This window comes from Manis javanica, chromosome 8 (genome assembly GCF_040802235.1).
Source record: "Manis javanica isolate MJ-LG chromosome 8, MJ_LKY, whole genome shotgun sequence".
Classification (NCBI taxonomy): Eukaryota; Metazoa; Chordata; class Mammalia; order Pholidota; family Manidae; genus Manis; species Manis javanica.
Window position 1 is genome coordinate 88,646,046 of NC_133163.1, and position 14,135 is coordinate 88,660,180.

General features: G+C 34.6%; 1 protein-coding gene across 2 annotated transcripts in view; it reads left to right on the forward strand.

The window, feature by feature from the left end:
* SPRED1 (sprouty related EVH1 domain containing 1) overlaps positions 1-14,135 on the forward strand; it is a 138,261-nt gene that overhangs the window by 1,559 nt on the left and 122,567 nt on the right. The window lies entirely within an intron of this gene.

Here is a 14,135-nt window from a genome sequence, read left to right on the forward strand (position 1 = left end):
CTTAAATACCGATTAAGCCTCCGCCCTCTTCCCCTCCCCCCTTAAACTTATGACCTGTAGGATTCTTGTAAAATATTGGGCTAGGGAACATTTCTAGAATTTAATAGTATTGGGGGCACCTGGAATGTGGGAATTGTTGAACTGTTACATTTTACCTCTCGAATACTGGTCATGTCTTTATCAGGAGCATAGGATACTGAATGCTAATTTTTCTTCTTCAGCCAAATCGCAATACACGTCTTAGGTTGATTTAACAGTATTTACAATTGCTGAACATGTTGAGGACTTCATTCATTAACTTGTTAGAGCATCTCAGTTTAAGTGTGTATTTGGGCTGTCCTTATGTTTGCTAAACGAGTTACTTTGCCTTTAAAATATTTTGCTTTAACGTAACAGCTGCCTGGAGGAATAATGGTGCGGCAACAGTTCTCTTTTGCGAAGGGATTTAATTCCACGCGGAATATTGGCATCCGTTTTCTCAGAGTTAATTTCAAGTTTTATCTTTGGAGGACTGGAAAGAGTTAAGTGAGTTAAGACTCGTCCTAGGATGCATTCCTTTAAATAAAGTGCATTGCTCGAGTCAGACCTTTTTGAGAGAACTTTAAGTCCTAAGCCTAGGCCTGTTTAATATGAAATAGCTTGAGAAATGCCAAGCAGCATTTCTCCTCACTCCTCTCACCTCTCCACAACACACTCTTCCTAAGAGCGGGTGTGGGAGAAGGTAGATTGCTGCAGTGTCAGTGCAGTGTGGAAGCAGAAGTGGCCGCCATGTTCTCTCTCTTTTTGTGAATCGCCCTCATTTGCATAGCACACTCTTCATTCATAAAAAATAATTAAACATCCATCACCTTGGACATGTTGAAAGGATTTCCCAAGAAAAAAATTCGAAGCTTGACTGTCTGTTGTCGTGTAGACTTTGAGTTAAGAAAGTAAGGAGAATTCTAAGTTATGGGCAAAATTCAAAAACATAAAGCACACACAAACAACTACCCCTATTCTCAGAATGTTGACACAGTTATGTGGGAAATATCAGTTCGGGGAGGTGCTGGGATCACGTGATCGCCTCCATTCATAAAATACCTGGCTGTCCATTCACAGTGCTGTACACTGTCTCGCTGCCTTCCTCAGATTAGACCTACTTTGAGAGATCAAGAAGTATTTCAGATAACGCTTAGTTAGGAGGAAAATTGCTAAAAATTCTGAACGAGATGATGATAGTTTTTTCTGGTTATCTTTTAAGAAAATAGCCTAAATCAAAAAGTCAAGTTCCATTTTAGCTATGGGAAAAGACCGATTACAGTATTTAAAGTAAAATACTGAATACCTTATTTTTGGGTGCAGCTAACAAAAACAAATGAAGGAATATGAATTGACACAATAAAATATGTTTACAAATGGGATCTTTTTGTACTACTTGCCATGGACAAATTGAAAATTCTGGTTTTTGTTGTAGTGGTATCAGTGGATAATACCGGTGTTACACGAAAAATGAGTAAATATTCCCAGTGGTTTAATCCCAAATGTGATACCTGAACCACCAAATGACAGTTATTAGTGGGAGGATTGCTCCCCCACCCCATTTGAAATGTGCTTATATGGAACAACTTGAAAATTACCTCACTGCAGACTCTTAGAATTGTTTTCATAAATGTATCCTGCTTTATTAATAAGTTATTCTTTAGGGGTTTTGTTTTGGTAGGACAAGAATAATATGTTTTGCATATGTAATATTTTGATGAGATATTAACTCTAAATGGTGCAAACTCTTGAGGTTTTAATTAAAATTTTTTTATTCTAGAAAGTTGTATCTTTAGTAATCATTTTTATTAGAGCCACAATTGTTGGTGTGTTAGCCAAATGACGAAGTTTACAAAGAATGAACTTACTTGACTGTAGCTTTTATTCTGAAAACACATCATTTTTAATATATAATGTTTCAAAGTCGTAGTTTATTACTTATAATCATATATTATGAAGAAACAAAAGAGATAAAATATAGAAGACATCCTTTAAAGCCTTAGCATAGTTTAAAAAACTGTCCTGTAATAGGGATTCTATTTGGGCCTTACATATATTTTTACCTTTTTCTCTTCTACTTTTTTAATGCCACAATCATTAGGAATTTAATTACAGTGGAAACTGTTCTTAACACTCAAGACTGTTTCCTCACTTGATTTCAATCTTTTAAAGAAGTGCACATTACCAGTACCTTGGGAAACTGTATCCTTTTCTAGATAGATGTAAAATCCAGTAAGGCCTTTAGAGGCCTCATTTTGAAATCCTCTAGCTAAATGCTCTGTTATTTGAAAATAACGTTCTCTGTGGAAGGATACATAGCTCTCAGAGATTGAGGAGTACATGTTTAATCAAGAATATGTGAAGGAGCTATTATGTGTATGACTTTGTTTTATGTGATGCCAAATATGGGGAAGGATTGGTGAAAGTTAGCTTTTCTTTTCCAGCCATCAGTAAGACCTGGAACTACCTTAAAAGTGCCATTAAAAAAAATTCCTTCCATGCAAGAGGAATAGTTTATTTCAGATAATGTATAAAATGATCTTTAAAGTGAATAAGTAATAATAATTAATTTGCTCTTCTGCCACTCAGATAACAACTCTTAACATTTTATATGTAATCGAACCTTTCCTTTCCTATGATGTGGATGATGAATCAAATCCTTTTATCGGATATTTGCTGTGTGCCTAGCACATGTGATAAGCACATTTTTATATAGTTTTTATATATATGTATACACATATATTCTCAACAGAATGGAATTGCATAGTAGATATTACCATAACTCAATATATTGTGACTGCTTTCCTATGTCATTAAATATTTCCTAGAACATAATTTTTAATGGTTCCATTATAGTCAGTGTGTAACACACATTAGTTTTAATCAGTCTATTGTTGTTAGATATTTTTGTTATTTCTAAACAATGCTGCATTTGATCCTGAGTTCTGTCTTCATCCAAACCTATTATTTTTTCCTAGAGATAGTCTAGGAATAGAATTAAAAGAGGTGCAATTTTTTAATTGTTTTATTCTTTCTGCTAAATTGCTATTTAGAAAAGAAAAACTCAGTATGTGAGAGTGCTAATACCTTGAAATGTCTGTCCAATTCTCTTTTAAACATTAATTGCCAGTTTTGAAGGTAGAGATGAAATCGTATTCCTATTTTTAAAATGTGCTGGGTAGTAAAATAAAATTGTTAAAGAAACAACTTGGTAGGTTGTTTTGGGGCAACAGGACTGTTCTTAAATACTGTGTTTTAAATAGAATTAAAGTGATCATATAGAAGACGTTTGCAGATGATATAACTCTTACCAACTTTTATGCAGTATGGGATAATATGTAAAGAATGTTGGGCTTGGAATTGGGAGATACATTTCTGTCCTAGCTTTCACTAATATATTCTGTGATTCTGGGCAAATGTTAGCCTCTGTGGGCCTCAAGTCTGCTCAGTCGTAAATGAAGCAGTTTGAACTAAACATCATTATGTGCCTTTCCTGTGCCAAATTACCTTAAAGTAATACAGTAATAGACAAATTGCAAGTCACTGGACTTGTAACATACATACTTGTTAATTTTATTATTTTGTTGTTTTGACATATTTAAGCAAATGAAAGGCTTCCAGTAGAGATCTGGTTGTATGATGAAGTAAAAGCATGAATTTGAAGAATGAAGATAAAACATTTGGAAACAATTGGTATATTTATAATCTTTTAAGATTTTTCTTATCTTGGGCCTAATGCCATGTGTCTTTGATAATATATATACTTCACAGATGGAGAACTTCATAGTGCTTTTTTTTTTTAATATGGCCTCTGGATGAGTAAGTGAGCAAAAGTATATTGGGTTTAAATACCAACTTGAGTCCTTCTAAGAGGAATATACTTACAAGATAGCAGCCCTCATTCTTAACTTACTGGCTAAGAAGTGTCAAAAGTAAGTCTTTTTGTTGTTGTTCATGCAAGTCATAGTAATCTAGCACCAAGGGGTAAATTTTACTTTAATTAGTTTAAGAAGTTAATGCAGATAGTGAAATTTTTTCTTTCTTATTTAGATTTAATTTTCAAATTTAGATAAAATTTGAAATGTTTTGTGTCATAGCTACATCTCATTTTAGAGTCCAAAACCAAAGTCATTACAGATCCCCAAAGTGGTGTTTTTGTGGCACTCAGAATGGTTTGAAATGAAAAAAACAAAAATAAAAAAACTACTGATAGCTTTTTGTTTAAAATTAGTACACTATTTTTGATAAAACATAGTTTATTAGTAATGGATCTTTGACTGAAGTGTTAAATTGCTTTAGACATAGGGTTCTTAGAATTGAGAATGTTTTTAATAATCTCTAACTGAAACTTGTTTACATTGATTGAAAATTCCAACAAACCAAAGCAGTATTAGAGGTATTTGTGACAATTAGTTTCCTAGTGTTTCCCTAACAAAGTATGGCAAGCTGGATGGCGTAAAACAACGGACATTTATTGTCTCACAGTTCTGGAGGTTGAAATGCAGTGATCAAGGTGTTGGTAGGACCATGTTCTTCTGAAACCAGTAGGGGAATCCTTCTTTTCCTTTTCCTAGCTTCTGGTGGTTGATGGCAGTCTTTGGCATTTCTTGGCTTGTAGCTGCTCAGTTCTATTCTCTGGCTTCATTATCACATGGTGTCTTCTGTGTGTCTGTGTCTTCATGTGGCCATCCTCTTAAAAGGACACCAGTCATACTGGATTAGGAGTTCACTCAGCTCCAAGATGGCCTCTTCTTGACTAATTCCACCTGCAGTGACACTATTTTCAAATGTCATGTTCTGAGAACTGGGGGTTAGAACCCACATATTTTTTTGGAGGGTAGCAATTCAATCCATTACACCAATAGAAATCAGTTTTTTTCCCTTATAATTGCTGTTCAATTGTTACACGGACCTTGAAATAGCTCCTATAGCCATCACTAGTTGAAAATATAGTTCTTAAGCCATTGCTAGAGCTTATATTTTAATGTTAAAAAAGCAGCACATATATACTATATAATTAAAAGTATTTTGATAATTCTATGTAATTGACTTTTTTTGTAATCTTATGTATTTTTAAGGCCTTTAATATTTTTCTGAGAAGAGGGCCATAGGCTTCACTAGACTGTGAAAGAGGTCTGTGGCACAAAAGTTTAAAATCTCCTGCTATGGACTGAGGCCTAAAAGGCTGAGCCCAAAGATAGAGATTATAAAATAGGAAAATGAAGAAACATGGAGGGTAAGATAAACAGGTCCAACATACAGCAGACAGTTCCAAATGAAGAGATAATGGAAGAGAGGAAATATTCAGAGATAATCGCTGAGAATTTTCAAGATGTAGCAAGTCAAACCCAACGCAGTGAACTAAAAACAAAGCCTCACAGTCCAACTGGGTTTATCTTGAGATTGCAAGGCTGGATCAACATGAGAAAATCAATGTAGTCTATTACATGTGAAGATTAAGGAAAAGAAATGGTATAGTCTTAAATGCCAGAAATGTAATACTGTTGTTCATTCTCTGCCATACTATGAAAGTAAATGTTCATAATTTATAGATTTATAATACAAATGTTCACAAATACAGATTTATTTTTCTCCCTAGAATTTTACTTCTAATTTTTTTTATTTAAAATTAATTTTGGATTTGACTGGTGGAAATTAACCTTGTATCTGAAATTTTTGAATTGTCTTGGAAGGCATTTTCTATGTTTAGAGTACAAAACAAAAACTTTAGTAATTCAAGAATAATTGGAAATTAATTTTGATCTATTGCCAGTTTCATAGTTTTATTTCTAAACTTATATAACAGGGATTATAGTTTAGATAAAGGCCGTTATGACTTGTAATGTAAAATGTTATTATTCTCCTGGAAGTATTTAATGATACTATTGCATGTGATTAAACGTTCATTGTTCACCTGGTTACAGATTACTTTTACAAATACATAGTATTTGTTAATGGTGTCTCTCTGTTAGTATCCTGTGGTGGGATCAGAAAAAATTTAGATGGAATTTGGTGAATTGTGACTTTTCTAATGCCATTTTTTCAAAGTCATTGAAACTTTGACCACATTGGAATGTTTTATTAACTTTGACATAAAGTTAACAAACTTTTTTTTTTTTTTACTGTTTACAAGTAAAATTACACTGATACTTTTGAGATTGGAATTAGAGATTAATTCTGGGTTTGTCCCTTAGTAATATATAAAAGTATTTCAGAATTTTAGTTGCTGAATTGAACATGTAGATTTCTTAGTTTTTCAGTACAGTCCCATTAGTAACTTTTTCTTTAAGAATTTCAGTTCAGTGACATTTGAGTATCTGCTAGACACTTGATTTTTCCTTAGCCCTGGAGATATAAAGATAAGTAAAACCTGATAACTGTGTTCAGGATCCAACAAGGGAACTAGATCCCTCAGAAATGTGATGAGTGCTCTGCTTCCTGAGTTCTTCAAGGCTCAAGGAGAAAGTGATTCTGCCTGGGGGTGGATGGCAGGGAGGGAGCTGTGTGTGAAAAAGTTTCAGAAAAGAGAGCTTTGGAAAGGGGAAGAGTATTCCAGGAAGAGTAGGGTTGCAGCAGGGGACAAAAAGAAACCCCCAAAAAACAAGCGTAGAGGCATTAAAGAAACATTTGTTTGATTTTAGAAAAGCAATAACGTTTTAGATACACTTTTTGAAGGAAAGGTGAGGATATAAGAAAAGTGTTGAGGGCTAGATTGTGATTGTTTTTAGGTTTGTGCTTAAGTTTGTATTAGCAATATTGTATTAGCAATGTTAGCCTGGAGCATGTAGCCCCAAAATAAATATGACAGGAGCTCCTGGAAATTAGATTTTCATGAAAAGTTGAGGAAAATTTATTCAGCTGGTTAGTAATAGTAATATTAATTTTAAACAGTTCCCACTGATTTTTCAGATAAAGCACTAAGAGCTCAAAGAAATTTTGTTCTTCAACTACTCTCCCTCACTCCTCACGGCACCACTCAGGCTAGTAAGGATGTTCACTGTAAAGTACCAACTAAAGTCTTTACATATAGACAGCGGGGAACCATTATTTTAAGTGAGGGAGTGATAATCAGATTTGTATGTGGATACTGGGACTTGTTTGGACAGTTGATTGAAAGGAGAAAAATGAACTACAGTTGATGGAGAAGATATAATATTCAAGGCAAAACAAGAGCTGGAAGTAGTACATTTGGAACTGTTGGGGTGAAACCAAGGCAGTCCAGATGTCCAGTGTGATTACTTGATTGGATAGGAAGGAAGGAGTAGGAAGAGTGTGGGATGACTTGAACGTTTTATATTTGTGCTGCTGTGGTGCTTTTAAACCAAGTGGAAAAGAGGAAAAGAGGCAGAGAAAGTTTTTAATGGGAAAATAATGCAATTTTGATGTTTCAAAGTTTGTGGATACCTTCCTAGGTATCAAGGTAGAAAATGTCTTATAAGGTGTTTTAAGTATAGGTTTGGCACCCAAAGAAGATTGAGAAGGTAAATTAGAGGTGATGCCTTCAGCATATGTAACAATTGAAGCTGGGGAAAATTGCCCGAAGAGAATATTAAGTTGTAATGGAAAGATGAGTAAGAAACAACAGTGTTTTTAAGGGAGACCAAGAAAAGACACCAAGACGGAAAAGTCTTGAGAGGTAGGAGAGTTTAGAGAAAGTAATAAAGGCAAAATGGGAAATGAAGTGGAGACAGCAATGAGTAAGATTATACACATCCAGGGGGAAGTTAGGAATTGAGATTAATTATTTGTTGGATGAGGTTGTGTCAGTAGTGGAGAGGAAGAGAAAAAAGATTTAAGAAAAGGTGAGTAATTGGTAGAGGAAGGTGCAGGAAAGACAAGTCTCTCAAACTGTTTTACTGCTTTTCAGGCTCTGCTAGGTTTAATCCTCCTAATGACCATGTGAGCCAGATATTGTCCATAGTTTACAGAGGAGGTAGCTGAGACTTTAGAGAGGTTTAGTAACTTGCCCACAGCCACAAAAGGGAGTAAGTGGTAGAACTAAGACTCAAATTGTGCTGTGCTTATGCCACACTATACCTCGTACATTTAATGTCTAGACTAGATTTTAATGAAAAGAACTAGCTTGAAGTTATAGGTAGACATGTAGAATTGACAACTGTTTTGAGGAACTGGATTTTGGTGAAAGTAAAGGTCATGTAGAGTGGAAGGGGGGAAAATCGGAAGATAGATTTTAACCAGAAAACACAAACTCAAGAGTGATGACAGATGAGGGAAGATTAAAGTAGAAACAGGCTGTTGGAGTACAGGAACCATGATCTGCTAGGATATTAAAAAGGATCAACAATATGGCTGTTCAAGTTGGTTGGTAGAAGGGGTTGCTGCGGAGAGGAATCCTGAACCAGTGCCCATGTATTTGATGTGTGGGGAATGAGTTACTTAGAGTAAGAGTATGAATGTTGATAATGGCCTCTACAATTTAAAGAGACAGGAGTAAGGATTTTGGAATTGGTGTTTGAAGAGGAGGGTTCTGGAGAGAAAGATAAGAAAAGAGAAGTGCTTAGCTGAGAGGAGTTTGAGAGAATTGGAAATGACAAAATCTCATGTAATAATGGTCCTATCAGGATTGAGGGATGTAGAGAATTAGGAAGCAGAAGGGAAGATAGACTTCCCTTTTTATCCAGATTTGGATTATTAAGAACTTCACGGTTTTCTGAGAGGCTAGCATCTTGACTGATGTTGCAGTTTTATCCACTTAAGTTAAATTGTCTCTGACAGAAGGTCTTGTATTCTTTGGGTACTCCAATCTTAATGTGCTTAGAAAGGCCTTTTCACAACAAAATACATAATTAACTTTGTGTTCACAATTAACATGATCCTGTAGTTACTGCTGGTTGTTGCATTAAGACTTTGGCAAACCACATACCTGTCTTTCAGCTCGACTCTCCATCTGTAAAACCAGGATAGTATGTCCCTACTTCAGAGGGATGTTAAGATAAATGTAAACTTCTCTACCCCCAATAACATTTTTTGATTAGAGATAAGAGAATATTAAAAATAACTTTTAATTCTTGAGAAGAAAGGTCTGTATTCATGAAATAATCAGTGCTCTTTTTCATTTAGTCTGGAGGTAGGATTTTTTTTTAAAAGGATTATTGACCTGCTAGAAAAATTGTATTTCAGCTTAAATGTTAAAAAACAGCTTTTCAGGAAAATTTAAATCTAAAAATTCCAATAGCAGAAAATAATATATATCTGTGTTGTAAACATTTTCTTCCATGTTCTGAGCAGACTGAGTGAAGAGGTAGTAGATACACTTAGTGTTGGGAAAGACACTAAGGCAAAGACTTGGCCCTAGCCAGTTGTTTGTTTGATATTTAATACAACTATTTAGTAATCAAAGGAGTATGTTTCTAGAGCTTGTTAATTAAAGCAATTTCAATACCTGAGCACATTTTGGAAGTGTAAGATTAGACATCTCTCCATTATTTTCAGTGGAAAAAGCTATCTTTGGGTTGAATGCAGTAGTTTTCACTGTAAGGAGGGAGAAATCTGCTTTCATGGAAGAGGAGGGGAGAGAATTTTTCATCTTATTAAAGATTTAGACGTTTTATTTTTTGTACCTGCAATCAATCTAGGATCCCTTTGAATAGGTGAGATAGGCTAGATCTGCTAGCCTAGAAACTCATTACTCTTGATTTAATGTTTCATTTGTGCAGCTTAAAGGCCTGTAAGCTTATGTTCATTTTAGTCCAAAAACAAGTTTATTAACATTCTGAGCTAGTCGAAGGAGAATTGGATTGGTGGGAGTCATAAGCCCTGCTATGCCATTAGTTTGCTGAGGCAAACTTTTTTATAGGTATGTTTCTACTTTGGCAAAATGGGAGAAAGGCTGACTTGGAGAAGAGATGGTAAATTATTTTTTTTCCCACTTTTTAATATCAAATCAGAAAGTGTGTGGCTATAAGATAAAGCATTTTTAGCAGCAGAGTCTGGGATGACCAATGTATTATAAACACATGACTTTTTTTTTCTTTTTTCTTTTGCTATCATTAATATATAATTACATGAGCAACAATGTGGTTACTAGATTCACCCCATTATCAAGTCCCCACCATACACCCCATTACAGTCACTGTCCATCAGTGTAGTAAGATGTTATAGAGTCACTACTTGTCTTCTCTGTGCTGTACGCCTTCCCCTACATTATGTGTGCTAATCGTAATGCCCCCTTTTTCCCCCTTATCCCTACCTTCCCACCCACCACCCCCAGTCCCTTTTCCTTTGGCAACGGTTAGTTCATTCTTGGGTTCTGTGAGTCTGCTGCTGTTTTGTTGCTTCAGTTTTTGCTTTGTTCTTATGCTCTACAGGTGAGTGAAATCATTTGATACTTGCCTTTCTCCACCTGGCTTATTTCACTGAGCATAACACCCTGTAGCTCCATCCATGTTGTTGCAAATGGTAGGATTTGTTTTCTTCTTACGGCTGAATAAAATTCCATTGTGTATATGTACCACATTTTCTTTATCCATTCATCTACTGATGGACTCTTAGGTTGTTTCCATTTCTTGGCTATTGTGTAAATTGTGCTGCGATAAACATAGGGGTGCATATGTCTTTTTCAAACTGGGCTGCTGCATTCTTAGGGTAAATTCCTAGGAGTGGAATTCCTGGGTCAAATGGTATTTCTATTTTGAGCTTTTTGAGGAACCTCCATACTGCTTTTCACAATGGTTGAATTATTTACATTCCCACCAGCAGTGTAGGAGGGTTCCCCTTTCTCCACATTCTCGCCAGCATTTGTTGTTCCTATTCTTTTCTATGTTGGCCATCCTAACTGGTGTGACGAGATATCTCCTTGTGGTTTTAATTTGCATTTCCCTGATAATTAGCAATGTGGAGCATCTTTTCCTGTGCCTGTTGGTCATCTGAATTTCTTCTTTGGAGAGAAGTGTCTGTTCATATCTTCTGCCCACTTTTTGATAGGGTTATTTGCTTTTTGGTTGCTGAGGCATGTGAGTTCTTTATGTATTTTGGATGTTAACCCCTTGTTGGGTATGTTGTTTACAAATATATTCTCCCATACTGTAGGATGCTTTTTTGTTATGCTAATGGTGTCCTTTGCTGTATAGAAGCTTTTTAGCATGATGCAGTCCCATTTGTTCATTTCTGGTTTTGTTTCCCTTGCCCAAGAAGATGCGTTCAGGGAAAAGTTGCTAATGTTTATATTCAAGAGATTTTTGCCTATGTTTTCTTCTAAGAGTTTATGGTTTCATGACTTAGATTCAGGTCTTTGATCCATTTCGAGTTTACTTTTGTGTATGGGTTTAGACAATAATCCAGTTTCATTCTCTTGCATGTAGCTGTCCAGTTATGCCAACACTAGCTGTTGAAGAGGCTGTCTTTCCCCATTGTGTATCCATGGCTCCTTTATCATATATTAATTGACCATATATGCTTGGGTTTATATCTGGGCTCTCTAGTCTGTTCCATTGGTCTATGGGTCTGTTCTTGTGCCAGTACCAAATTGTCTTGATTACTGCAGCTTTGTAGTAGAGCTTGAAGAGAGATGTTAAATTATAAAATGTTTTATTTAATAACTTCTGAAAGATCATACCATGTTGGATAGTAACTAACATATATTAAGCATCTTGTTGTATGTCAAACATGATTATCTCATTTTATCCTTCACTCCAAAACAGATTACATTTAAGCTTCAGTCCTTTTTTAAAAAAACCTTTGGTGCCCAGAATTGGACCAATCATTATCTTTATTCATGCTATCATTAATGGTATGTGTATGGATCTTGGTAGCCTATTATTTTAATTTTTTATTTGACATATACTCACAGTACAAAGAATCAGGACAGTAATGAAAATATAATACATAATGTGCTTCTATCATATTCTATTGACTTTTTCTCAGAGTTTACTCTATCATGAGTTGTGTGCTTAAAATTCTTTTCCTATTTAAAAAGTTTTATCTCATATATGTATGCCTAAATAGTGTCTCATTGTTTTTGACCTATGTAAAAGGAATATATTTACTTATATGTTAATTTCTATAACTTGGTTTTATACACACACACAGACACACACACACCACACACACACTCAACAATGCATTGCAAAGATGTATCTATGCTTTTGGGCATAGTTTTAAAATTCATTTTGCACTGCCATATAATATTCCATCATGTGAGGTTATCTCAGTTTAGACACTTTTGTTTAAAGTTATATAAGTTATCTCCAGGTATTTGCTGGCATGGACATGACGTGAACATTTTTGTAATATGCTTCTGATACACATGTGCTAAAGATTCTCCTGGGTGTATATTTAGAAGTAAAATATGAAATAGTTGGATTATAAAGTACATTGTGAATTTTCAGGTTTACACAGTAATGCCAAAGTGTGTCCCATAGTAGTTCCAGTGTGCACTCCTACTAACAATGTAAGAGAATGGGTATAAAATCATATTTTATTGTGGTTTTGTTTTGTATTTTCTTTAATAGATAATGATTTTTGCTGGGTTTTTTTTGAGTGCCTGCTATATGCCTCTGTTCTACTTTACATGAATCAATAAATTCTTTTAATGCTACAACAACCCTTTTGAGTAGTAGGTACTGTTACATATATTTTATAGATGAGGAAATTGAGGCATGATGAGGTTAAGCTAATAAATGATAGAGTTCAGATTCAGACTTGGTCAGGTCAGGCTGCTGCATCCAACTTCTTAACTGGTGTGATATTTTACCTCTCCAAATACTCATGTTTATGCATTCACACTCTTTTTTCCTTTCCTCCCACCCCTGTAAATGTCTGGGCCAAATGTACTTGTGATGGTGAGCATTGGTTATTCTGTCCTTACATCATTGTGTGTTAGCAGTGTCCGTTGTGTAGTCTTCCTTTAAAAAGCAATTTCTTACAAAACGTAAGTTTCTTTATTGCTGGAATAAGTAAGATGGCTCAGATGATTTCCAGTACCTTTGGGTCTAATACTTTTCATGTGATTTATTCCCTGTGCAGTTTATTTCAGAATAATCTGTTATTTGCATTTTTTATTTTATTTTAGTATTAAAATGTGAAACAATTCAGTACCTTTTATTTCATTGTGTAATTATATTAGAAGTGAGTTATTTATTTTTAATACAGTATTTTTAATGTATTAAGTAATATAAAAATTTTTTGTTGCCTGTTGCAGTAAGGAAAAGTGTTTTAATTCAAATCCATTTGTGTATACGTCATGTTTTAGTGGTAGTTAACTGTTAAAGTGTGGTGAACCCAAAAGGATTGATCACACATGTGTTCAAAGGGTAGGCTGATGAAAGCAGCCAAACAGATGGAGAGCAGGATGTCACAGCATTTCTTATGAGTCAAATTTAGTTTGTTTCTTGGATTTTACATTGCTCTTAGACTTGGCATATTGATTAATGTTGATAATGAAGTAGCTACAATAAACATTTATTGAGCATTTATTATATGCCAGAGAAAGAACTGGAACTGCTGTTTTTATTAGTTAAGAAGATAGGCTTTGGGGAAGTAGATGAATAAAATGTGGATTTTTAACCTCAAGGAGTTATCAATCTGATACTAGAAATAAATTATTGATTCTTTGGTAATGAAGGCCATACTTGGAAATACTGATTGTCTGCTAGGGGAAAATACAGTTTTCCCAGAAGAGTGAGAAAAACTGTTGAATGTAAAAATCATTTCATTTTGAAGAGGCATCTTTATGTGTAACTTGATATGTAGTTGTCTAGTCTTAAAATCTGACAAAGTAAATTTAAATGTCTTTGATTCACTTTGAAGTTTGTGAGGATAGTGTAAAGAAGGTAAAAGATTTAGTGTCTTAATTTAGAGTTAAGGATCAGATGAATATTGTGAACTTAGATGTTTTATAACCTTAGCCTTTATGTATGCAAATAAATTTTATATATGAATCTCACTTTATTCTTTATAGGATGTACATGACTTTAATCTTAAAAAAATCATTTCTTTCATTAGCAAGAACTTTAACTTGTAACTGTTAAGCCCATTTGTGTCAGACTGTAAGCATTACATATGTCATTATAAGTCAGATAAACAAGCCTAGATTTCTGATTGGAAGACTAAGGGGTCTTTTAGATGAGGTACATCCTTGTGGTTAGAAATTCCTCCCG